We start from the raw sequence: 27,856 nt of genomic DNA, 5'->3' as shown, positions 1-27,856 counted from the left end.
AAAAGAGTAAATACATATTTAAAACAAATAATTCGACAAAGGTCATTTTTTATAATTTTTTACAGAAACGTGTTTAAATACATTTAATAATTAGGATATTACCTATTCTAATTCTTCCAAACAAATCTGATTAATAAGATAGCGGGATGTATACTGTAATAGCACACTGAACTCTAAGATCAAACCTGCATTTGAATTCACACCTGACTACTTACCAACTGTAAGGCATTGGGCAAGTTAGGCAACCTCTTTTTTTATTTTTCTCTTCTGAAAAATGCAATAAAGGAGCTCCCTTTGTGGCTCAGTAGTTACAGAACCCAACCAGAATCCATGGGGATGCAGGTTTGATCACTGACCCCGCTCAGTGGGTTAAGGATCCGGTGTTGCTATGAGCTGTGGTGTAGGTCACAGATGCAGTTTGGATCCTGAATTGCTGTGGCTGTGACATAAGCCAGTGGCTACAGCTCCAGTTTGACCACTAGCCTGGGAACCTCCATATGCTGTGGGTTTGGCTCCAAAATAGCAAAAAAAAAAAAAATGCAATAAATACTTCTGCCTACCTAGTAAAGATATGTAGCTTAAAAGAGATACTACTTATAAAAGGTTTAGTAGAGTACCTGTACATAATTAAAAGACCCAGATATTTTTATTTTTTATTTTTATTTTTTCTTGTCCATTTAGGGCCACACTCACGGTATATGGAGGTTCCCAGGCTAGGGGTTGAATCGGAGCTATAGCCACCAGCCTACACCAGAGCCACAGCAACGCCAGACCTGAGCCGTGTCTGTAACCTACACCACAGCTCACAGCAACGCTGGATCCTTAACCCACTGAGCAAGGCCAGGGGTGGAACCCGCAACCTCATGGTTCCTAGTCGGATTCGTTTCCGCTGGGCCACGGTGGGAACTCCCTCCAGATATTTTTAAAACAGAAATATCATAAGATAGCATGGATAACTTAAGTTGTGAAGTTTCCTTTATTTAAATTTCCCTTTGACATTTCAAAAACAAAAATAATTAAAATAATCTCAAAATGTTACTATTTTAGAAAATAGTATCTCATTATAAGCCACATATTAAAGTTTTAATTTTTAGGAAATATGACTCACTCAAATAAGACCCCAAGTTTTACTCTTAGGAAATGGGGCTACTTCTATAGCCTCATGCAAAGAACAAACCCTTATATCAAAGAACGTTATCTTCATCTTTTTTTCTATTAAATAGGTTGGTGGAGAGAATAGGGTAAGGAGTGGTTAAAGAAAAGTAAAGGTCAATCTTGCAGGCAGCCAATTAACACATGAAACCCTTGTATTGGTCTGGTTACCAAAGAGCAGCCATATTGCCCTTTCCATTTGAATATGTGCATAGAATATATATTTTAACCACCAGAATATTCAGATGATTATCAGCAACTGGAAGGCAGAGAATTTTGTCAGAAGGTGGCAAGGATTCAGTTATCAAAATCAAGTTGAGAAGTTTTTTCCTTCACTCTCCTTTTGGAGAGTGAAGGAAAAAACGAAAATGAAATCTCCAAGAATCCAATTCTTCAGGAGCACTGCATAAGGTCCAAGGCAGAAATGCAGGCATGGATGAAACACAGAATTAGAGTAAGGACTAGGTTTTGCTGTAATACCCTATAAGGTCATTTGATTCTAAGTTTCAGATATTGAACCTTCTCAAATTCCTCCTGCCCAAGATAAGGAATAGTTCAAAGAAAGCAACCAAGCCTAAGGATGGAAGACAAAAGGCTCCAATTCCAGACAGACTTCAATGTCTGATGACTTTCACCCTGGAAAAGAAGTCTTCTTTGCATAATACTGAGAAATGAAAAGAATACTAGCAGCATCTAGTGGCCTAGTTATGCAAATACCCCGAGAACTAGGTCCTAAGACAGAAAAACTGGGAAACCTGGTGAACCATTGATAGATTTTAATAAGAACCACTGTTAGTTCTTATTTCTGGGAGACTAACAATGGAAAGAGGGCAGCTATCTAGACTACCATGTTCAAAGCATCATGGGGAACATAAAGAAGCATAAGATGGTCCAAAGAGTTTAGTATAATTGTAGTCTTCTGGCACAGGCTACCCAGTTAGACCAAAATCAGTAAAGCATGGCTGAATGCATAGATCTTTTCAAATTCTTGATCAATCAATATATGGAGTATTAAAGTAATGAGAAATTAATTTTGAGAGAGTAACATATGATGTATTTCCTGTTCTCAAAGTGGATATGGTTAATGAGCCTACTTAGATTCTATTCTTATATCTACCCTTGGCATTTTTAACCACCTTCTTGCAGGAACAGTTTTATACTGTAACATTAAATGGAAGAATTTTTCACTGTTTGTTATTTACCCACTTGTATAAATCATTTACCCTGTGTCTTTGGTGCTCAAACATAGTTTATTCTAAACAGTTCTGAAGATGAGTTGAAATAAATCATTTGGAAGAATTATTCTACCACAGAGACAACTCTATTGACAACTTTGCCAAATATCTGTGCATAAAAGGACATTCATATATTTTTTCAAGGGAATGCACACTTAACAAAACTGTCAAAATGGTCTTAAACAGATGGAAGCAGCTTCTAGAAAAAAAAGCATCTGATAACTGAAAAAAAAAAATTAAACTCCCCTTTGAAAATAGAAAAGAAATGGACATTACCTAAATTCTCATTCACTTGGCTGCTTTTAAAGTATTAAGGAGTTAGTTGAATCTTGCCTCTAACTGCTATATTAGAATTTAGCTTTGATAACTAAGAATCATTCCTTTTCTGAATGCATCAGAGTTGCAAGTTTCTCTTTAAAGCCTTTTTAGAAGGCAATTCTTTTTATTCACAGCTCACTTCTCTTCTTTTCTTAATTAGTAGCTTGAATGTGATTTTCCTTTTTTTAAATTGAGCAGGCTGTGTAGCTAAATGGTGTTTTTGACATTCCTGCACTGGGGACAGATTCAAAAGGAAGGCAGAAGACAATAGAGATTGACTACATACTTCATGGCCCCAAATGGAGGGAAATGCTAGTAATTACAGGAATTCGGCAACACTTTGTCTCTTGGCATCTGTACTTGGAAAAACAATGAAATAATCATGGACAAATATGATGTAAAATGTGTTTATGGAGCAGCATGTTTTATTAACACGGAGCACAGCAGAGAGATAAGCACCACTTGCTAATTTTAAAATTTCTATGAACTGTGACAATTAAGCCTAATAATTATTTAAAGACTATAACAAAATGAGTCCATTTTGTATTGCATTTTAGAGGGAAAAAAATAAGTAGGGTGCTAAAGTTCAGTTTGGATGGTGTACCACCTATGCAATTTTGTACTTTGCCTACCTGGTATGCTTTGAAACTGGAAACATCTCCTAACACATTACCCTCAAACTTAGGGATTTCCTTGGTTCACATTTCACTTCTTTGCTAATTTTTTTCTTGTTTTTGTTGTTGCGGAAAGGATTACTTGGGGGTCTTTCATGCCTTAGATGTTAATTTTATAGTGTTACTGAACACCATGTGTGGCCCTCAGGAAACAGTAGGTCTAATTGAATAAAGCATTGAATATATTAATTGTTGCTTCCAGAACAGTCATTTTTCATTACACATTCTTCTTGATAACAACAAAAAAGCCACTGATTGCTTTTAATCCTTTGATGGAAAACTAGGGAAGGGAGGTTTGTTAGAGCTCCAGGCAGAGCAAAACCATGTCTCCAATGCCTTAGCCCAATGATAACAGATTCAGATTGTTTAGCAAAACCACCAGAACTTGCATTGATGATTAAAAGTGTAAAGAGATGACACTGAATTATTATAAAATACACTGAATCATTAATAAAAGTTCATGTTAAGGAAAAACAATTTATTTTAGTTTGCTCCCTATGGGGAAATAAGAAATTTCAATTAATTAATAAAAAAGAATGCATCCTCTTTCTTCTCTCCTCCCTTCCTATTCTTGTACTATCTTTTGCAATTCATTGTCATTTCCCCAGTAATTTTAAAAGATAAACTTGTATATGTTACTTTGTAACAAGAGAATAAAACACAATGAATAGCTATTCTCTGAGTATAAGCCAGAGAACGCCAAGCTTCATTCATCTCTGTTCTTTCCTCACAAACCAAGTTTATTATGGCATTTACACTAAAAAATATATATATACATATATATATATAAATATATATAATTGATTGTATTTGATAGAGAAAAGAGATGTTGTCAATAATTATTTCTGAGCTAGAGTTCTGTCAGCAGGAATGGAATATGATTTCCTCCTCCATCCACAACAAAAAACTTGGATCACTTGATTTGCAACATTCAGTCCACTGCTTGTATTCTTCCTGCATTTTCAGCAAGATAATTCCAAACACTGGTACGTATTCCATAGTTTCAGAGGCAATTTCTCATTAGACCTGTAACTTGATAGAGAACCACATTGCAAAGGAATATGGAAATGTAGATTGTGCCAAAAGCATATTTTCACTGCCTCTCTTTTTTATTTGCATCCACATAGCTGAAGAGAAACAGAACTGGCACTAGGCAAAAAGATGAAGTTGGAAATCTAAGCCCATTTTCTTTCTATGGTCTCTCATCCTCTTCAGTTGTGAATTCTCCCAGGATTCCAAAACCCCACCCCACCCCCACACATATATACACACATACCTCAGACTCTCTTTCCTCTTTGTTTCAGGTGTAAGACTGATGGTAATTTTTAATTCCAAAAACACAAATGGTTCTAATTTAAAGAATTGACTTTCCCTGAGATATTTACATTTTAATCTAAACTTCTGTTTGTGAGGTATAAAAAACACCCTCAGGGAGTTTCCACTATGGAGCAGTGCGTTAATGATCCAACTTGTCTCTGAGGAGGTGTAGGTTCGATACCCAACCAGGCACAGTGGGTTAAGGATCTAGCATTGCTGCAGCTGTGGAGTAAGTCACAGCTCCAGCTCAGATTCAATCCCTGGCCCAGGAATTTCCATATGCTGTGGGCATGGCTGAAAAAGAAAAACAGAAAAAAACAAAACAACAAAAAACAACAACAACAAAAAACACTACCAGTTAGAAGCAGGGAAAGGTAAAAGATACTGTTCAAGGAACAAAGATAAAGCTGAGAGGGGGAACAAGATGAATTTTTGGAAGAAGGTCAAGTAGACCTTTTTGTTTTGCCAAAAAAATTGTACCAGCCTCCTCTCAGAATCAGTTCTGAAACCAAGTGGATTCAGCTGTATCAGAGAAAATGGAAGCAAACTGTGTATAGAAGTAGTCACCATCAGGAAGGCTCACACACTTACTGTCAAGTTTCCACAAACTTATGCAGCTGCTTACATTTAAAAAGAAAAGAAAAGGCAGGAAGGAGTGGAAGGTGAGAAGGAAGAAGGGAGGGAGAAAAAAAGCATTTCCCACTAGGGACTCTGGACCTAAGGAAACAACACACTAGCATCATCTGTTTCTTTTAATCCTAGTGGACTCTAATTCCTACATTCTACTCAGAATTTAGGTTCTGAAGTAACCTTGGTGAAAATCATGTAAACTCAACCATCAATGATTCTGATACTTTACTAAGTTCAGCTCTGACACAGGGTTGTTCTGTTCCCTGTAGCCTTAAAGACAGATTGCTGCCCACTGTGAGAGGCATGCAGCAACTGATTCTGAGAGAAAGTAAAGCCCTGTCTCAGATTATGTTGTGTGCAACATTACTGGGTAGAGTGACTGACAATTGCTCACTTTTATACCCAAGGTTTCTGGAAGCCCTGCTAAGAACTGGTTTGTCACTCCCAATCTAGCATGATGATCTCACTACTGCCCCAACAGGAGCACCTATCAGCTCTTTGTTGTTGTTGTTGGTGGTGGTGGTGGTGGTGGTTTTTTGGTCTTTTTAGGGCCTTACCCGCAGCATATGCAATTCCCAGGCTAGGGTTTGAACTGGAGCTGTAGCCACTGGCCTATGCCACAGCCATATAGCAAGATCCGAGCTGCATCTGTGACCTACACCACAGCTCAGGGCAACACTGGATCCATAACCCACTGAGCGAGGTGAGGGACTGAACCTCCATCCTCATGGATACTAGTCAGATTCATTTCCACTGAGCCACAATGGGAACTCCCTCATTGTTCTTGATACAGAGTCTCTGCTTCTTTAAGTCAGTTCTAAACCTCCATCCTCTAGAACTGGAACTTCTGGGGAAGGAGCCCCTGGTTATGTTCTTAAAAGAATCTCTGAGATGAAAAGCAGCATAGCAGAGAATAAATGAGAATAGCAAGAAGAGAAGAGCATAAAGCTATGGCAATAGGCTTTAGCCAAAGCATGGTAGACAAATACATTCGGATTTGGGGTATGGTGAAGGTCAAATGTAGGATTTTTCTTTTAAAATGTGTTCACATTGCTGAGCGTGAAAACATGATGATTAGATAGCGAGTGGTATTAGGCGGAACTGTGAACATTAACATAATTTTAAGCATTAGTGAAGTGATAAACAGAAAAGAAACTACAAATTTGATTTCACTGTGAAAAAGAAATGCTAGTTACAGAAACTCATAAATTCCATAACATTGATGGCCTTTTGATGAGTAGAATAAAAGGTATTATACTTACAAAATGTATGCTAGATTACCCCTGCTTTGTTTGACTTAATGCATTCTTGCATACTTAGTATGTGATCTTCTGCATGCTCTGCTCCTATTGTTTTTTAGTCCAAATAACTTGAAATGTAATTTGTTTGCCATTACAAAATATTATTTAGCAAGAACGCAAATTTATATTTCAGCATTACTGATAGTATTAATATGAGTGCTTTATCAAATAACTACAAGAGGCCTCTTCAAAATAAATATTTATGCCAAACAATTTTCTTTTTTATAAAAAAATAACATCTATGTGCATATGTATTATTGTTCAGAAATTAACACCTTATTAAATTTATTGAGAAAAATAGTATAAATATTATTTGGAGTCATACTAGCATATCCCCAAATGCCATTAGCTTTTGCAATTCAATGCCAATATTCCTGTGCAGAGAGCAGCTTTCTTCCATGTAGTAATTCAGAGACCCAGGATCCATCTAATTTGTAGGTCTTATACCCTCTAGGCCTTCACAGTACTCAGAACCTAGTCAGTAGAAAAAGAAAGAACATGGAAAGGGCATATCTTTCTTAAAAAGACTTTCCTTAGAAGTCACACATTATTTCCACCACTATTCTATTGCATTTTTCTAGACTATTAACACCTAAGTATTTGCTGCCTTCACTTTTTTCTCCCTCCTAGTTCATAACAGTTATTCTTTTATCCCATTTCCAATCAGGAAATTAAGAACACAGGTACCACAGACAGAGCAGGACAGTGAGGAAAAGGTAAATGGAGGTCACTTGTTGATTATAGGAATCAAGTCATTGATGATCTAACATTAGTACAATAGAGTAAAAAAGACTGAGTTAGAAACCACTGGCCCCACATCTTTATTCCATTGGCATCTCTGTCCCTAACTTGTCGGATAAACTTGGGAAAATAGTTGTGCTCTTTGAGCCTGTGTTTATGCAGCTATAAAATCAGGGAACTGCACTAGAGACAACCTCATAAACTGTATTTGAGATTAAATTACTATATAAGCCTGCATTAATTAATAACTTAATGGTCTTGCCAATGGTAAATACATGATTTCATTTATTCTTCTTGAAATATTAAAAATAGCTCTTATAGGACCACTGCCACAACAACTATTATTACTACAATTTGAATTAAACTGACTCTTTATTGAGTGCTTACTATAGTTCATACATTTAGCTAAGTGAAATACATATCAAGCTCAATCGCCCATAAGTAGCACAACTGAGAAACATCTTGAGCCATCTTTGAAACCATAACTTTCTCATGGATGTATTTTACTAGACTCATAGACCACTGGAGGGAACCACTGGTTACAAATAATTATCATTAAGTGGTTTCTACCATGTCTATGCATCTGTGAACTCAGACTGAAAAGTAAAAAATCACTCTGGCCCATGATCCCACCAAGTGCCCTTCTTCAGTCTGAATACTTTGTCTCAGTTTCCTTTTTTAAAAAATGAAATTTATATAGCTTACCCTACCTCCCTCAAATGCCTTAGGTACCCATTAAGCCATTGCTCCAAAGCAATAAAAGCCCAACTTCTGAGAGTTAACTATGTGAACATAAGGTAATGAAGCCAACTCAATTATCCATGGTAAGAGATTACAAGGAAAAGCAAGGCTAAATTAAATACAGGTGTCCCCAAACCACATTTTTGCCATTCATCTGAGCTCTTAACCAGTGCTAATAATCTGCAAAATAGATAGATTAGAATTTTATCACTTTACCTCTCCACCCCATACTCTCTTTTGGGTTAAGTGCTAATGGGCAGTCAACTATCCTTTAAAGACAGGAAAAGCAGAGGCTGGACTGTGCAATCAATAGACTGGATAATTAGCCCCTGAGTAATTGAGAGTTAACTGTCTTATATTAACTTCACACCATTACTCCCAGAATATGAACAAGCCAGAGGAAGGTTGGACATGAATATGAGGGAGCAAAAGAAAAAAGAAAGGTGGAAAAAGGACAGAGTTATTTACCTTGGGGTTATCATATGATGTGAAATCTAATGACAAAGCAAAATGACAAAGGCAGCCTTGCAAGGTAACTCGAAACATGACAAAATGGTCCACAAGAGCTCTAAGGGAGTTGTTTCCCCTCAGTACCAAATTATTTCTCTCTTTTCTTCCTACAACAAAAGATTCACTCCAGGCTTTGGCTGTGTTCCCAAAAGATTGGGTAATTAAGCAGGTAAGATTTCCAAGGAGAAATAAATATTTTTCCAGTTACTAGACACTGTCATTGGGCTTTGATTCAAATGTGTATAATTTTTGAACAGGAAACATAATGAAAGGAATGTTTCACAAATTAATATAAAGCCCAAAGGCATACCTGGCAGTCTCTTACATGAAATCATTGTCTTTCATAAACCAGGAATGTCGATTGAGTACTCATCTTGGAAAATGCTTTTCTCCTTGTAGTATTAGCACTGGTTTTACAGAAGGAAAATGTAACTTGAAGAAAAATGCTTATAAAATACTACCTAAGCCTACTGTTTCTAGGTGTAAAGGTATTTTAAAAAGAATGATATTGGTTTCAGTACAATCAGTGAAAATGATTAAAATTATTGAGGTTGAGAAGATACAGAGAAGGATTAAATGGCATGCATATTTCACAGAGTGACTAAATCAGATTTGAAGTTTGGCTGTAAATGCTGGACTCTAGGACCAAAATGCCAAACTACTATTCTCTAAAAATAGAATGAAATTCTGAAAAGTAAAATCACTTAAGAACTGTAAACACCCCCCAAATATAATTTTAACCATGAGAGTGAGTGAAACACAGGTTGAATGAATGACAATTTTAGGATGCTGGAAAATGACTGAGTCATCACTGGGAAGACTGAACAAATTTTTTTACCTTATAGTGGCAATAGGTTTAGATTGATCATTACTATACTCTGTCCCTTCTCCCTAGAGCAAAAAAATAAAATAATAGTTTTAACAAAGCAATGAGGATATACTTAGTGAGATAACAGTTTATATGAAATTGACCTAGGAAATTTGAAATAATGTGATAAAAATATATTTATAAATCTCATTTTATGCAAAACTGAAAATAATGTGAATATCAAAAAATTAAACTCATCAAGAATTGCTTAAGTTCTAAGATGATGATGAGTTGGCTGAATTTTAAATTCACTTGAATTGGTAAATACTCCTATTATTTGGCAACATATTTTTATGTTTTTTATATGATTTGGGGTATATAGTATGCCATCATATTAATGTTCACCATCATTGTGACTTAGAATATAACTCTTTATTTTTCAAGTGATTAACTGGCCATAATGGCAGTTACTCCTGGAGGAGAGGAGAATCCTGAAATCAATAATCTGGTTGTAAAATTTTGAGGCAATAAAACACTGACATAAAGTCTATGCCTTTCATATACATATTGCCTACTGCCTTCAAATACATCCTTCACTGCCTGCTCAATAAAAAGCAAAAAGACCTTTTAAGTATTTTTTCCATTGCTAGGTGGCATAATGTTAAGCTTTGTCAAGAAGGTGCAAGAAGGACACTGCATGAAAAAAAGGGCTTTCCTCCTTGGTCTCAGCGTACTACTAGGCAGGTTCCTACAGCACAGTCAGCTTTTCCAGGACCACATAGTTGCACACCAGCACAGGAGCTTCCATAGCACCTAGTTCCTGGCATGTACATGTATGGTAGTAGCTGCTTCCAGGAATAGAAGCCTCCTCAGTCATCTGCCTCATGCAGTTTTGTAACTGAGGACCTCATGGTGAGAGATTTCCCCAGCACCCTCAGAGATAGATTTCTGACAAGTTCTAAAGGGCAGATTGCTAGAAAATTCCACTAGAGGTGCAACACAATGATTTATCTGCCATCTAGTGAGCTACAGCTATACTATATTTTTCAAGACCTGCATCTCAGCGTTGGAGAGGCAAGTCTTCCTTAGGTGCTTCATCTCATTCCTAAGGGAAAGGGCTTCTCTTTATATCAAATGATCCTATATTTTCTAGAATTTTCTACTATTAGCCAACCCCTAGAAACTAAAATCCCCTGTCATACTTAATGATTCTTGATTATAACTTTCCTTGTTCAGGAGTTCCAGTGGTAGTACAGTGGTAATAACGCCAACTAGTATCCATGAGGATGTGGGTTCAATCCCTGGCCTTGCTCAGGTGCTGCCGTGAACTGTGGTATAGTTTGCAGATGCTGTGGCTGTGGTGTAGGCCAGTTCTGATTTGACCCCTGGCCTGAGAACTTCCATATGCCTCAAGCGCAGCCCTAAAAAAACAAACAAACAAAAAAAGCCAATCTTTTCCTTTTTCAAATCACTCTGTGGAGTGACAAAACCACTGTGATTCTCCATAATGTTAACATAAGAGAGATCATTATAAATATCTTAGAGAACATTCTGAGAAAAGAAAAATAACTTAAAATATGCTAGAAACTTGAATATTTTGCACTACTGAAGGAGGCATCCACTGTTTATATTTATTCTAAGAAAATTCTCTTGAATTATTACAATTTTTAATTATGCTAGGTCTTTAGAAGCTCATCTCTTACATATGGCTGTTCCATGCACACACATAAGCTTTCTAAAATGTTGAAGTCTTACATCAGCCACAGTCTCACTAAGTATTGAGTCTGAAATTTACATATAAATATAATACTTTATAACTATAAATATAACGCCATACACTAACCACAATTATACAATGCTTAAAAATATTATGAGTAGTTCCCGTTGTGGCTCAGCAGAAATGTATCTGACTAGTATCCATGAAGATGCAGGTTTGATCCCTGGCCTCGCTCAGTTGGCTAAGGATCTGGCATTGCTGTGAGCTATAGTGTAGGCCAAAGATGTCGCTAGGATCTGGCGTTGCTGTGGCTGTGGTGTAGGCCAGAATTACAGCTCCAATATGACTCCTTTCCTAGGAACCTCGATATGGCACATGTGCGGCCCTAAAAAGACAAAAAAAAAATGAAATTGAAATGAGGTATGACTTTACTCTCAAAGCAACATTCTTTTATGCATCCCTTACTGGCACCTGCATTAGGCTGATCCTGTCTGATCAGTCAAGTATCTTTTTCCTTCCTGAAAAGGAGTCACAGGGGGAATAAACTACTAGGCAGAATGGATCAGCATCCAGCTTGCAGAACATTGTGAATATTTATAGAGCATTTGAGTATTATTAGCCAAGCATTTTTCTCAAAGCACTGTTTTTAATATGTGATCATGACATTATCTGAGAAAAGAGAACTCTGTATGTGTGTGCACATGGACATGTACAAACACATGCTCACATTCATGTAACTTGCCCAATGGTATTTTTCTCATGGTATTTTCAGTCTCCTTCTTAGACCCAGTTCTGTCTTTCATCTCTCATTAAAGCATCTTAAAAAATCTAGAATTAGAACTTCTTTTGCCTGAGACATGAGAAATGGATGCAGAGTTCACTTTTGGAGAGCAAGGCAGGCCTCTTCAAGAGAAATCAAGAAATACAGGAGTTCCCATTGTGGCTCAGTGGGGTACCAACCCAGCTAGTATCCAGGAGGATGCGAGTTCAACCCCTGGCCTTGCTCAATGGGTTAAGGATCCAGCATTGACGGAGTTCCCATCATGGCACAGAGGAAACAAATCTGCCTAGGAACCATGAGGTTGTGGGTTCGATCCCTGATCTCGCTCAGTAGGTTAAGGATCTGGCATTGCTGTGGCTCTGGCGTAGGCCAGCAGCTACAGCTCCGATTAGACCTCCTGGCCTGGGTACCTCCATATGCCATGGGTTTGGCCCTAAAAAGCAAGGCAGCTCTAGCTCCAATTGGACCCCTAGCCTGGGAACTTCCATATTCCATGGGTGCAGCATTAGAAAGCAAAAAAAAAAAAAAAAAAAAAAATACAGATAAGCAAAAGTCTATACCTAATACCCATAATTCCTCTTACTTATCCAGAATCAGTTTCTATTATAACCTGTATACACATATACATGAATGAACATTTACATACACAAGTTACATTTTTCAGGTTATTTTTTTTCATATACAATATTTGCATTTACTGTTTTTCTAATACATGTTTCCAAATAGTCAGCTTGTAGTGTATTTTATATTTCAGTACCATAACATTTAGTATTGAAAAGAACACAGATAAAATTAAATAACTAAAAGAGAAATATGAAATACAAACGTCTTTTTTTAAGTCTGAAAAAACCTAGGAACTAGGAATATTTATTTTCTAACAAACCATTGTGTTGACCAAACAAATTGATTTTGGCTAGGTCCCTTTCTTTTGGAGGAAAACAGCACCATTATTAATAGTTAGAATTATTGAAATGCAGCAAAAAAATGCATGAAGTATTTACAGATATATCAGAAATAGTGGTCAGATCAAAAGTTTAAAGTTCAAAAGACTGGGATCCAGAATAGAAAACATCAGGAGTTCCCATTGTGGCTTAGCAGTAACGAAGCCTACTAGTATCCATGAGGATGTGGGTTGGATCCCTAACCTCACTCAGAGGGTCCAGCTGTGGCATAAGCACGCTGTGATGTAGGTTGCAGATACAGCTCAGATCTGGTATTGCTATGGCTGTGGCTTAGGCTAGCAGCTGCAGCTCCAATTCTACCCCTAGCCTGAGAACATCCATATGCCTCAGGTCCATCCCTATAAAGCAAAAATAAATAAATAAAATTAGAATAGACAATACCAAAGCAGGTCAGGCTACTTGGTTCTCACTAAATTTTATATTTTATTTCCATATTCCCCACAAAAAAAAGGTTGATTCTGCTATCTGTGAGTCAGGAAAAACTCACTCTCTTTCACACAGATTAGTCATAATGAACTTCAAAAATCAAGTAACTTAGTGAATTAAAAGTTTGCCATAGGATCAATACACACTTCAATACATCAATAAGACTGTGTGTGTGTGTGTGTGTGTGTGCATGTCTGTAACTAACTTGTAGGGAAAAAGGCACTGTCTGAAATATCTCAAGTAAAGTATATTCATTGTTATACAATTTTATCTTAGAAAAGCAACTTCATAACATTTAGATTTTAGAACAATTTTTTTTTCTTCTGCCAAGAAAACTAAAAAAATCAGATTTGTATCACCATTACCTAAGAATGAAATGACATCCTGCATTGTTCCAACTTAAGAGCATAAAGAATTTCCTAGTATAAGGGGAAATAATTTGAAAAATAACATATATGTACAATATACATGTATACATTTAACTGAATCACTTAAGATTATAGACTTAACAGTAGTAAATAAATTTACTTCACTAAAACTTTAGCCATAAATAGAAAACACATTTTTCATAATTTTCACATATAAGAAATTATAATATTCCTAAAAGATTTCAAAATAAAATTTCTTCAACTTATTTTTCAGTATTAATATATTGCTAATGGTCTTATTTCCGACATAAGAAGATAACCTAAAGAATCACATATTGGGAAGTTCAATTCTTTAAAGATAAATCTTAAAAATTTCCCAGATAACATATCTTCATATTACATTGTATATAATTCAGAGGTTTATAATGATCAAAGAGGCAAAAAAGAATCAGTAATTAAACTTATTCCCCATGGACAGATTGTTCACTTAGGGAAATTGTTATATAAGGTTACCACCACCTGGCTGCTTTAGAAGGCATGAGGTCATTAGAATTAATCTCATAATATCCTGACATTTAAGCTCTGCAATTCCAAATACCCTACCAAAATACCCACCATCATGATTTAGTAAATCATCTAAATTATTAGAAAAGTAGAGTTTTACTTTGGCAATGCCTACTACATAAAAAGTAGAGTTTTACTTTGGCAATGCCTACTACATAAAAATTCAAACATGCACAAAATAAGATCTCTACCCACTGGGAATTAAAATGTAATTAGGAGAAGGCAAATGTGAAAAATTACAAAAAGAAGCTTGTTTTAAGATACACCATTCAAACAATAAACTTTCACCCAAGAATGTTCAGTAAGCTATGATTTCAACCCTAGTGATAAATGTATTCCTAAGTTATTACGTCCAAAATGCTTCATAATGTTTGAAACTTATCAATATCCAAGTAAAATATTTTGCTGTTTTAAATAAAAATGGTCATCAGTAATTTCAGGCTGCTTTCCTCTGATAACAAAATACTGACAATGAGAATATCAAAACCTCAGAGGCAATATCTCCTCAATCTTAATTATAAACTATTGTTGGGATAAAAGTATTAAACAAGATGAACACTACAGATGATCAAACACTTAATTGTGAATAACTGAAACTGTGAATCCTGTAAACAAAACTGAAAACTTGGGCAATAAGGTTATCAAGGAAGGGAAAATTTCCCTCTACCCATCTTGAGTTTGTAGCTAGACTAATAATAAAACTGACACAAGACAAATAGAAGATAAAAAAATTTTAATTTTTATGCAAAATTTAATGCACACAAAGATCTCATAGAAACAGGAGATAAGATGTGGCCAAAGCAGTTTTTAGATTTTTAGACAGAGAAAATAAATTTATGAGCAACTGACAGGACAAAAAACTTAGGCATTAAAATGAAAATAATTAATAATTGGTGAAGAATCTAAACAGAGTTTGGACTTTGGGTAATAAATTTTTAAAAGTAACAGTATTTGTTCATATAGGCTTCTCAGCCCAAATGCCCACTCTCTGGCCATAAGAGGGTCCTACCTGGTACAGACAAAGCATCTCTCATAGATTTATTTTCTGGTTTCAAAAGTGTTCCTCTTGCACCAGCTGTTTTCTTGAGTAATTTTGATTCAAAATAATTAACATGTATTGAGAAATATTTTGGGGTGGGCTTCCCTAGGCCCCAACAAGGTTAAATATCTGATGTATAAACTCAAGAGGATAGCCTCAGGAAATAATTACAGCCTATATTCAGAAAGATAAAGTATATAAAAAATAGAGGACTTATAAATCTTTCAGAGATATTTTAGAGGGTGGAGAGATAGATAACCTCATTTTTGTATTTCACAAACACACACAAAAAATAACAGTAAAAGTCACAGTGATCTCAAAAGGACCATTGAAGATAAATACACTGTTGATTTAGGGTTAAATATTGCTATTTCTTCAACATACAGTAACTTAAACTTTTTTCAGGGTAGACAAGAGTTCAGAAAAGAAGTTTCACACTAATATTGGCTCTAAAAGGTGGAAACAACAGTTTAGAACTACCTTCAAATTTTGGTTTATACATATAAAAAGTTGGATTCCAAACTTCCCTGATCTGGGAGAAATTGCTACTTGATTCTTAAGTGTCCTGAGGGCCTACCTTCATTGATTCTCAAAGAAAAGTACCAGACTTTTCCCACTTCAGAACTCTGACTTTCCCATGATACATTTTGAATTGAACCATCGTTGACAGTTTTATTACAAATATGTTGCACATGTAATTGTTACGCCATAGAATGTGATTGAAAAAATTTGCAAAGTTATAAAATTGGACTTTAGTTCTACAGAGAATGAAGAAATAAATGTTAGCTTTAAAAATAATATCCTCAGAGATGTATATATCAAGACGAAAAGATTCCAATTTGATTTATTATTCACTTTGGGTATAGCACTTTTTGATCTAGGGAAAAAAAAAAAACTGTCTGAAATGATTCCACTTTACATAAGTGGTGACAAATCACTACTTGTAGAGTTCTTTCCAAAAGTCTCACTGTCCATGACATAAAAATTGCTTGAAAGGGTTCTGTGTTGCTTTTTAACATATCCTACCACACTATACAAATGCCAGTCTGACCACTTGCCTTTAGGGCTTTCACAAAGCAGCTTTCTTTAAAGGTTACAGGTGATGTTATGTCTTCTAAGAATGTCAGCTCTCTTGACAGTCCTTCATGATGTCAACATGGTTGACACTAAAATTTAGGTAAACATTTAATTTGGGAGAGGATTCTATTCTCATTTACTAATTGTTTAATATATTAGTTTTATTTTTAACAGAAACCATCCTGCTTCATATGCATAGCTTTCGCTTTAATTACTTTAGGCTTTTCATCAGGTAAAATACCTTTAAACCTTTGGACTCTTAAACCCTCGAGGACAGATGTTTTATTTAGAAAGAATATTCAGTCCTACCTGGGTAATGGAGACTTTGTCATCCTCTTCAATTAGAAATTCTCGTCAACAAAAGAGCAAGATGCAAAATTCCAATAACATCCCATTAGTTAGAAAAGACTGAATATTGTAATATTTAAAAATTATGTTTGTGTTATTTCAATTTTTAAAAACTAAAAAGTATACTGTAAGTTTTAATATATCCTTATACAACTCAAAAATTAATTCATTAAGAAAAATATGTGTGGCAGGCCTTTGCATTATCAGCTCAGCAAATTATTCTGCTTTTCTGAATTAAAACAAAAGTTCTACAGAAATGCAGTTTGCAATAAGGTAAGTTCTAATGTACGTATGCAAGATTTTATTTTATCCTGGTGTTTGGAAAGATTTAATTTGAATACCTGAGTAACAGCCCACAGACTAAGTTAATCAGTGTTCTAAGTTACATTAAAATAGTCAATTACAAATTAGGTATTTTTAAACTTTTTCTGTTAAAACAAACACTGGTTTTTATTGGTGGTTTTGTTCTGTTTGTTGGTTTGTTTTAGTAAGAATTGGGTTGGAAGTTTGGTAATGTTTTGACAATGATTTCATGACAAACAAAATATACCATAAAAACTCAAAATGAATCCTATAAAGATATAGAAAAAATACGTAATTGAGTTAACAAAGATTAAGAGACAAAGTGGTGGAGTAGAAGGATTTGAGCTTACCTCCTCTCACGAAAACACCAAAATTAAAACTAACTGCTGAACAACAATCAGTAGAATAGACTGAAAGCTAAAAAAAAAAAAAAAAAAAAAAGATATCCTAAACCCAAAGACAAAGAAGAAGCCAGACCAAGATGGTAGGGGCTACTTTGCTACTTTCATGATATAAATAATCTTATACCTGCTGTGTGGGCAACACATACATACTGGAAAATAACTATATTGCAAAAGCTCTCCCACAGGAGTGAGAGTTCTGAACCTGACATCAGGTTCCCCAGTCTTGAAGTCCTGTCACTGAGAGGAGGAGCCCCAGGAGAATCTGGTGTTGAAGGACAGCAGGACAAGAGGGTAGGAGCTCTGAAGAACTGGGAAAAACAGAGACTCTACTCTTGGTTTCATCCACACATGGTTTCATGTACACTGGGTCCCAGGTAAAGCAGGGAATCTATGAGAAACTGGGTCAGATATACATGAAAGATTTGGAAGGTCTCTTGAGAAAGCAGGGGGTGGCTATGGCTCATTGTGGGGCAGAACATTGGAGGCAGAGGTCCCAGGAAAAAATCATTAGTGTGAGCTCCCTTGGAGGCTACCATGTAGAAAAATCTGACCCACCTATCCAGGCTGATAAGCCCAGGCCAAACAACAAACCAGGTGAGAACAAAAGCCCACCCATCAGCAAACAGACTGCCTAAAGTCCTCCTACCCTCACAGTTGCCCCTAATCACACTGAGAGACAAAGCCCCACCCACCAGAGGGATGAGACTCAACTCTACCCACCAGTGGGAAACACCAGTCTCTCCTATCAGGAAGCCTGCCACAAATTCCTGTATCAACTTCACCCACAAGGGGGTAGACACCAGAAGCAAAATAGACTAAAACCTTGTAGTCTGCCAAAAGGAGAACACACAGCAAGCTAGACAAAATTAAAATAAAAAATAAAGACAAAATGAAAAGAAAGGGAAAATGAAAAGACAAAAACCCCAGAAAAATAGCTTAGTGAAATGGAGATAAGTAAACTACATGAAAAAGACTTTAAAGGAATGATAGCAGGGACCTATATAAGATCTCGGGGTGGGGAGGAACCCTAGAGGCAAAGAGCAAGACATTACATGGAATATTTAACGAAGAAATAGAAGGTTTAAAGGACAAACAAGCATAATGCACAACACAATCACCGAAGTGAAAAATTCAACAGAAGGAAAAAAGAGGAAAGTATAGGACACAGAAGAACAATAATACGAGGTTAAAGACAGACTGGTGGAAATCAATGGTGTGGAACAGAAATTTAAAAATGAAAAGAAAGGAAGACAGTCTAAGAGAAATATTTGACAACAGTAAATGTGCCAAAACTTGCAATACAGGGGTGCCAGGAGAAGAGATAGAGAAAGAGCCAGAAAAAATATTTAAACAGATAATAGCCAACTAGAGAAAGAAAAACAATCAAAACCTGAAGTTAGTAGGAGGAAAGAAATCATGAAGATCAATGCAGAAATAAAAGAAACAGATTTAAAAAAAAAAACAGAAATGATCAATGAAACTAAAAGCTCATTTTTTTTTTTTTTTTTTTTTTGCTGTTTAGGGCTGCACCCATGGCATATAGAGGTTCCTAGGCTAGGGGTCCAATTGGAGCTACAGCTGCCAGCCTATACCACAGCCACAGCCATGCAGGATCCAAGCTGTGTCTGTAACCTATACCATGGCTGATGGCAACACTGGATCCTTAACCCATGGAGCAATGCCAGGGATTGAACATGCAACCTCATGGTTCCTAGTCAGATTCATTTCAGTTGCTCCATGACAGGAACTCCTAAAAGCTGGTTCTTTGAAAAGATGAATAAAATTGATAAACCCTCAGCCAAACTCATTAAGAGATAGTGCCATAAAAATAAAAGCAAAAAAGAAAGAAGAGAGGGTACTACCAACACCAGAGAAATACAAAGGATCATAAGAGGCTACTACAAGCAACTATACAACAATAAATTGGACAACCTAGAAGAAATGTACACATTCTTACAAAGGTGCAAACTCCAAAGACTGAATCAGGAAGAAATAGAAAATATGAACAGACCAATTACAAGTATTGAAATTGAATCAGTAATTTAAAAACTCCCAACAACCAAAGGTCCACATTAACAAACTAAAGAATAAAAACAATATGATCATCTCAGAGATGCAGAAAAAGCTTTTGAAAAAATCCAACGCCCATTTCTGATAAAAGCCTTCTAGAAAGTGGGCATAGAGGGACTCTACCTCAATGTAAGGAAGGCCATATATGACAAGTCCACAGCTAACATCATTATCAATGGTGAAAAGCTGAAAGAATTTTCTCTAAGATCAGGAACAAAACAAGGATGTTCACTCTCAGCACTTTTATTCAACAGAGTTTTGGAAACCTAGACAAGACAATCAGAGAAGAAAAATAAATAAAAGGAATCCAAATTGAAAAGGAAGAAATAAAACTATTACTGCAGATGACACAATACTATACATAGAAAATCCTAAAGATGCTATCAGAAAACAACTAGAGCTCATCAATTAATTGATAAAGTTGCAGGATACAAAATTAATACAGAGAAATTGATTGCATTTCTATATACCAACAATGAAAGATCAGAATGAGAAATTAGGGAAACAACCCCATTTACCATCACATCCAAAAGAATAAAAGACCTAGAAATAAATCTACCTAAAGACACAAAGGGGAGTTCCCTTTGTGGCTCAGTGGTAACAAACACGAATGGTATCCATGAGGACTTGAGTTTGATCCCTGACCCTGCTCCATGGGTTAAGGATACAGCATTGACATGAGCTATGGTGTAGGTCACAGACACAGTTTGGATCTGGCATTGCTGTGGCTGTGGTATTGGCAAGTAGCTGTAGCTCCGATTCAACCCCTAGCCTGGGAACTTCCATATGCCACACTAAAAAGCAAAATAAAAAAAAAAAGAGAGAGAGAGAGAGAGACAAAGACCTGTACTCTGAAAACTATAAGACCCTGATAAAAGAAAGCAAAGATGACACAAACAGATGAAAAGATACCATACTATTGGTGTAGAAGAATCAATATTGTCAAAATGACTATACTACCTGAGGCAATCTATAGATCTAACGCAATGTCTATCAAATTACCAATGGCATTTTACACAGAACTGTAAAGCAAATTTTTAAGTTATATAGAAACACAAAATACCCAAAAGAGCCAAAGCAATCCTGAGAAAGAAAAAATGGAACTGGAGGAATCAGCTTCCCTAACCTCAGAATATATTACAAAACTACAATCATCAAAACAGTATGATACTGGCACAAAAACAGACATATAGGTCAATGAGACAGGATAGAAAGCCCATAATCCCATGCACCTATGGTCAACTAATCTATGACAAAGGAGGCAAGAATATACAATGAAGAAAAGACAGTCTCTTTAATAAGTGGTGCTGTGAAAACTTATTCACTACACGTAAATAAAAAAAAATTGAAATTACAACACTTTCTAATAACATACTCAAAATGGATTAAAAACCTAAATATAAGACCAGATAATATAAAAATCTAAGAGGAAAACATAGGCAGAACACTCTCTGACATAAACCACAGCAATATCTTTTAGATTCAACACCTAGCATAATGACAATAAAAACAAAAATAAACAAATGGGATCTAATTTAACTTACTTAAGTTTTTACACAGCAATGAAATCATAAAGTGAAAAGATGGTCCACAGAATGGAGGAAATTATGTGCAAATGCAGTGCTGACAAGGGATTAATCTCCAAAATATACAAACAACTCAAGCAGCTCAATATCAAAAAAAACAAACAACTCAATCAAAAAAATGGGAAGCTCTAAATAGACATTTCTCCAAAGAAGACATACAGATGGCCAAAAATATATATAAAAAGATACTCAACATCACTAATTATTAAAGAAATGCAAATCAAAACTACTATGTGATACCAACTTATACCAGGCAGAATGGGGCCACTATCAAAAAAGTCTACAGGAGTTCCTTTTGTGACTCAGTGGGTTAGGAACACAACTAGTATCCATAAGGATGCAGATTTGATCCCCGGCCTTGCTCAGGGAGTTAAGGATCTGGCATTGCTGCAAGCTGTGGTGTAGGTCACAGATGCAGTTCAGATCTAACATTGCTGTGTCTGTCGTATAGGCCAATGGCTGTAGCTCATGTTCAACCCCAAGCCTAGGAACTTCCATATGCTGCAGGTGTGGCCCTAAAAAGACCACAAAAAAAAAAAAAAAAGGTCTACAAACAGGTTTGGAGAAAAGGGAACCCTCTTTACACTGTTGGTGGGAATGTAAATTGGTACAATTATGGAAAACAGTATGGAGGTTCTTCAAAAAATTAAAAAATAGAACTACCATATGATCCAACAATCCCACTCCCGGTCATCTATGGGGAGAAAATCAAATTCAAAAAGACACATGCACTCCAATGTTCACTGCAGCACTATTTACAACAGCCAATATATGGAAGTAACTTAATGTACATTAACAGAGAAATGAACAAAGATGATGCTTACATACTTATAATAGATTATTACTCAGCCATAAAAAAATAAAATAATGCTATTTTCAGCAACATGGACATATTTAGAATTTCTCAATAAGTGAAGTTTTTCAGACAGTGAAAGACAAACATCATATGACACCACTTATCTAAGAAAGGGTACAAATGAACTCATTTGCAGAAGAGAAACAGACTCAGACTTTGAAAACAAACTTATGGTTACCAAAGGGGACAGGTCGGGCAGTGATGGACTGAAGGTTTGGGATTGTCATGCACACTGTGGTATGGAACAACTGGCCAATGGGGATCTCCTATATAGCATGGGGAATTCTGTCTAATATTCTGTGATAACCTATTGGAAAAAAATCTGAAAAAGAATGGATCTAAGTATATGTAAAAATGAATCACTATGCTGTAGAGCAGAAATTATCATAATACTGTAAATCAACTATACTTTAATAAAACTTTAAAAAACAAAAAAATAAAAATAAATAAATATGTGTAACCAATTGCAGGTTAAAAAAATCCTTGGATTCAAACACCAATTATACCACTTAATAACTGTGATTATGAGGAAGTATTTTTTTAAACTCCACCAAAATTTAATTATTTAATAACTAAATAATTAAATTAATTAACTTTATTTCATGTGAGAATCAATGATAAAATTACATATATGGTTGACCCTTGAACAATGCAGGGGTTAGAAGCACTGGCCCCCACAGACTTGAAAATCCAAGTATAACTTTTTAAGTATAACCTGCCCCACCCTTATTGAAGTTCTGCAGCCACAAATTCAATCAACCACAGATGGTATAGTATTATAGTACATATTTATTGAAAAAGAACAAAACCACCTATAAATGAACTCACATAGTTCAAACCCATGTTGTTCAAGGGTCAACCCTAATTCTTTTAAGGATTAAATGAGCTGTAAGTGTAAATTAGAATATCTGGATCAAAGAGGGTTTCAGTAAATGGTAATAATTTTCATTAAAACCTGTTTTTGTTTCAAAAAAAAAAGTTAATCTTGCTGAAAATACATATCTAAGCTAACTAATATTAACATTACCAAAAAGGAAAAATGAAAGATCCCATGCCAATGTTCACCTGGAGAAAACTGCAAGCAAAGTAATAATATACCAAGGTTTTGAAAATTTACAGGACCATAACTGAAATAAAAGCATCATTTAGGTTTATTATACCATCGCACAAACTCTGCACCTATTTACCCATCTGGTTCACAAGAACCAAGAAGCAACGTTTCATTGTTACTATCCAACACTACTGTAGGATAGTCACTTCACTGCCCTCCCCACATTCTAGGCTTACCACTGTCCGTCATGCTGGAGAATTCTTAGAGCATTTTTAAAGCATTCTGGAAGCCATTCATCTCTGCCACTGGGCAAAATTTAAAAAAAAAAAAAAAAAAAAGAATGAGTTCTCAGAGTTGCTTTTTACATGAAAGCTTATATTAGTGTAGGACTGTTATCAAACCACTTCCCCCTACTTATGACTTTCCATCCTTATGACTTATGACCTGTCCTATTTGTACAGACATCTCTGCCAAAGGATATAAGTGGCACACTGCCACCTCACATGCAACCATCAACTCTAAGTTTACCATGAATAAATAATAGTCTCTAAATTGTGTATTTCTACTTAGGGATTTGGTCTTGTTTTTTGTCTTTGTTTCGTTTTGTTTTATGGCCACACCCACAGCATATGGAAGTTCCTGAGCTAGGAACTGAATCTGAGCCACAACTGTGACCCATGCCACAGCGATAGCAATACTGGATCCTTTAACCCACTGCCCCAGGCCAGGGATCAAACCTGTACCTCTGGAGCAACCTGAACCAGTGCAGTTGGATTCTTAACCCTCTGTGCCAGAGCAGGAATTCTACGAATTTGGTTTATCTTCCTCTCCTGAGTACCAGGATTCTATCCCAGTTGGTCACCCACTCTTATTGTAGGTGTACAGTCCTCTACTTAGCAGCCATACAAGTGACTTTTTTCCACCCTCACATCCCCACCTACAGCTGTCTGTGACCAAGTTCCAAATCATGTTATTTTTTACTGGTTCACCAAACTTGCAGCAGGTTCAATAAAACTTCATAAATTTAAGCTTTAAAATTTTAATACTAAAGGAAGCATATACCCTTTTTGCAGGTCTATATCAGCCCAACACCCATACATACTGAAAAGAAAGGGAGATAGAAGGGAGGGAAAGAGATGAGGAAGAAAAAAAAGGAAGGAAGGAGGGAGGGAGAGGAGAGAATGAGGGAAGGGAAGGAAGAAAGGAAAGAAGAAGGAAGAAGAGAAGGCGGGAGGGAAGGAGACAGGAAGGAAAGAAGGAAAAATTCTTCCTTTCACTAGCTGGTTAGGATGGGAAGAAAATTCACCTGCCTGGGAATCTTTTTTTTTTTTTTTTCTCCAATTGTAACATGTAAATCACTGTTTCCTACAACTTTATATTTGCAACCATATAAATTGTATCTGAAGCCAAAGTCCAATATAGTAAACAAAGGCTTGGCTGTTCAGTTCTCTACTCTATCTCTCTCAGAATATAGTATGATGATCCATTGGATAAGAAAATAATTACTATATGTAATGAGACCTTACTACATGTCAGGCATTCTGCTATCACAGTCACATACACTATTCATTTTTCTAGCAAAACAAGCTATTAATATGGACAGGGAGCAATATGAAGTGCATCTTTAGTGGCTAGGATTTAGGGTCAGTCTACTGGGGTTGGAATGTCAAGGCTAACACTATTTCATTTGAACAAATTACTTAAGTTGCCTGGGCCTCAGTTTTTTCATCTGTAAGATGGAAAGAATATTGCTTTCCTTATGGGGTCAGGGGTTTAAATAAGAAAAAGTATCTACACACATAATAAATCCTCAAAGCATACCAACTATTCCTATTAAATCCAATTTACAGGTTAGAAAAGTAGGGCTCAGAGAATTTAAGCAACAATTCTAAATCACATAGCAATCAAAGGTCATAACTAAAAAATCAATCCTGTTTCCAGTCCCTAAATCATGCTTTTATCCACTACACTAGACACTTTCTTAGATCCTCACCTTGAGAATGTTCACAGTTCTGTGATATACTCACTCAGAGTCAATTTATCACACTATTATCTTTTTAATTGGCTTATGTTTCTAACAAACTAATTCTTAATAATTTAAGAATACAAAATCTAGCTACTTTGGTGTTGCTATTATCATTTTTAATTATTGTTATGCCTATATGAAAATAAAAACCTTTTAAATAAGTTCATAGTATTACATGATATCTCATCATCAGTTTCACTTTCTAATGATTCTTGGTCATTAGATTTTTGTTTCAGATTTGAGGGGGGTGTTTTGTTTGTTTTATTTTGTTACTAAGACTAAACTGAAATAAATATTCATTTATAAAAATCTTTGTGTACTGACATGACTCTATACGAATTTCTAACATTGATGACATTGACATCACTATGTTAAAAAGTATGTGCGTTTTATACTGTTACATACCGTCATTTTGCACTTCAAAATTATACCATTTCACATGCTCATGTATCTATTTCCTCTCTCTTTTGATATATTTTTTTAAAGTAACAACATAAATTAAGAAAAAATTTGAAGCAAGTAATTATACTGGTTGGTTTTTAATTTATTATTTACTGGTACTCTACCATATTTTTTAAAAGATTTAAGGTAGCTTAAACTTTAACATATATATAAGTGAGACTGTTCAACTATTAATACCTACCAACAAAAAAGGGCAAATATATTGGAAAATTTGGAAAGATTTAGTCCTGAATGCCTGGTACTTCTAGGCAACAGAGATAAAGCAGAGTAAGACAGACACATACAGCTTATATTTTAGTAGAATAAATAAATTAACACACAAATAAATGTTATTTCAGCTAGTGATTAAGGCTACTGATAAAACATTATAAAAATGGGTATGGTTAATTTAAATAGATCAACTTTGAGAGAAAATATAATTAAATTCAAGCGGAAGCAATCAGTAAGGTTTTAATCACCAATTGAAAGAAAAACACTATTAGAACAGAGATGAATCACTTGGTGGATCCATGCCTTTAGTTATAAGGGAAAACAGGCAGAGGAATACAGGTAGCTATAATCAATCATTACACTAAAAAAAAAAAAAAATGTTCTCACTTCTAGATGACATCTTTGTCCTGTCATTCATGGGAATCACTGATTCCTAATCATTTAGTTTATGCTATGGGGAGACAGAGAGAATTAAATCTCACATCCAATGATGGCCAACACAAAGGATGCCAAAAGAGTAGAAAACAACCAGGCATGCTTCACTCCCATAACTAGCTAATACAAAGATTTCCCCTATCTTTCAGTGACATTGTTTTCAGGCTTCTCAGAAGACCTCCAAGTTTTCATTTCAAAGTAAAGATATGAAAGTTAAGTATGATTTCCTGAAAGTCAGGAATGAGGCGAGACAACTAGAGTATTTATGAGTCTCTTACACTGTCATGCTTGAAACTGTAGAATGTTAAGCAGACTACTGATTCACTAGAGAAATACTTCGAGTCACCTCAGGTTTGTTTATAACAACAGACAAAGGAGAGACATAGCTCATAGATCAGCATGTCATAAAATAGAGACAGCTCACTGCCAAGGGCAAATTTAGAACTCTGAATGAAGAAAAGATACGTACCCACACAGCACCCAGACAGAAATCCAAGTGAGATAATAAGGGTGTCAAAATTATAACCGCCATATATAGCACAAGAAAGCTCATAAAAGGAAACTTAATTCTACTGTTGTAATTAGAAATTAATGGAAAAATCTTAACAAAACCTTCAGAGTGAAAACACAGCCCAGGGGGATCCACCTGAAATAATTTACCAAATTAATGACTAACTGTCAAAGGACTTATACAAGCAAAAATGGAGAGGATTTTTAATTATGTATGTACAATTCTATAATGATAATCTGAAGCATCAATGAGATGTATTCCTTTCTGGGGAGATAGTTATGTTTAGTTCAAGTAGAAGGAGAAAACATGAAGAAATCAAAAAAAAAAAAGAATTGTGGGGGAAAAAAATCACAAAATGTCTCATAGGAGAAGGGAATTTCCCCTCTTAGCTCTTTTGGCTGGCAATTAAAATGACATAAGGAAGATTAACAAGAGAAAAAACTTAATTTTGGATACATGAGGAATAACTCCAAGTGAGGCAAGATGAGGTATATTTATTCTTCTGGACTAAGGAAAAGAAGGACTAAAAAGAAGACTTCAGAGGGAAGTAAAGTAATTCATGGGAAGATGAAAATAGTTTACGTTTGGTAAACAAATGTTTGTTGGGCCATCTAGAGACAATAGGACACAAGAGAGGACTTTGATCAAATGGGCCTTACAAGGTTACCACACCTAGTTCATACTTTGCTACAGTTATCTAAGGTGACAGCTCCTTCCTGGAATAGGCTTGATTTTTCTTTTTTTTTTTACAACTGTACCTGTGGCTTATGGAAGTTCCTGGGCTAGGGCTTGAATTGGGCTGCAGGTCTACACCGCAGCCACAGCAACACAGGATCTAAGCCACATCTGCAATCTGCGCTGCAGTTTCTGATTAACACTGGATGCTTACTTAATCCACTGAGAAAAACCAGGGATCGAATCCTCATCCTCATAGAGACTATGTCAGGTTCTTAATTTGCTGAGCCATAATGGGAATTCCTGGAACAGAATTTGTATCTTAAATTCTTTGAGGCAGCAAGGCTGAAGTTCAAAGGTTCTTCCTAAGTCTTTTGGGCCCTGCTTGTTGTCATTTGTAAATGATCAACACGCCAGAGCGGCATATCTTGGAGTGGCTTAGCCACTGAACCCCATCAATCTCAAAACAAAGTTCTACCAGAAACTTCTTTCACATTTGCAAGGAACAGATAATTGATATAAACATCATTTTAAAAATGCAGAAAAGTGCAATTTTGG

At 35.7% G+C, this 27,856-nt stretch overlaps 1 long non-coding RNA gene across 1 annotated transcript in view; it reads right to left on the bottom strand.

The window, feature by feature from the left end:
- Nucleotides 1-27,856, bottom strand: part of LOC125124348 (uncharacterized) — a 114,312-nt gene that overhangs the window by 14,734 nt on the left and 71,722 nt on the right. The window contains exon 2 of the long non-coding RNA XR_007134280.1: nucleotides 23,216-23,284. This is a non-coding gene — a long non-coding RNA (uncharacterized LOC125124348). The remainder of the gene's footprint in view (nucleotides 1-23,215; nucleotides 23,285-27,856) is intronic.

The sequence above is a fragment of the Phacochoerus africanus genome, chromosome 4 (assembly GCF_016906955.1).
Source record: "Phacochoerus africanus isolate WHEZ1 chromosome 4, ROS_Pafr_v1, whole genome shotgun sequence".
Lineage (NCBI taxonomy): Eukaryota > Metazoa > Chordata > Mammalia > Artiodactyla > Suidae > Phacochoerus > Phacochoerus africanus.
Note: the sequence above shows the minus strand (reverse complement) of the source record. Positions and strands in the feature narration are given on the sequence as shown.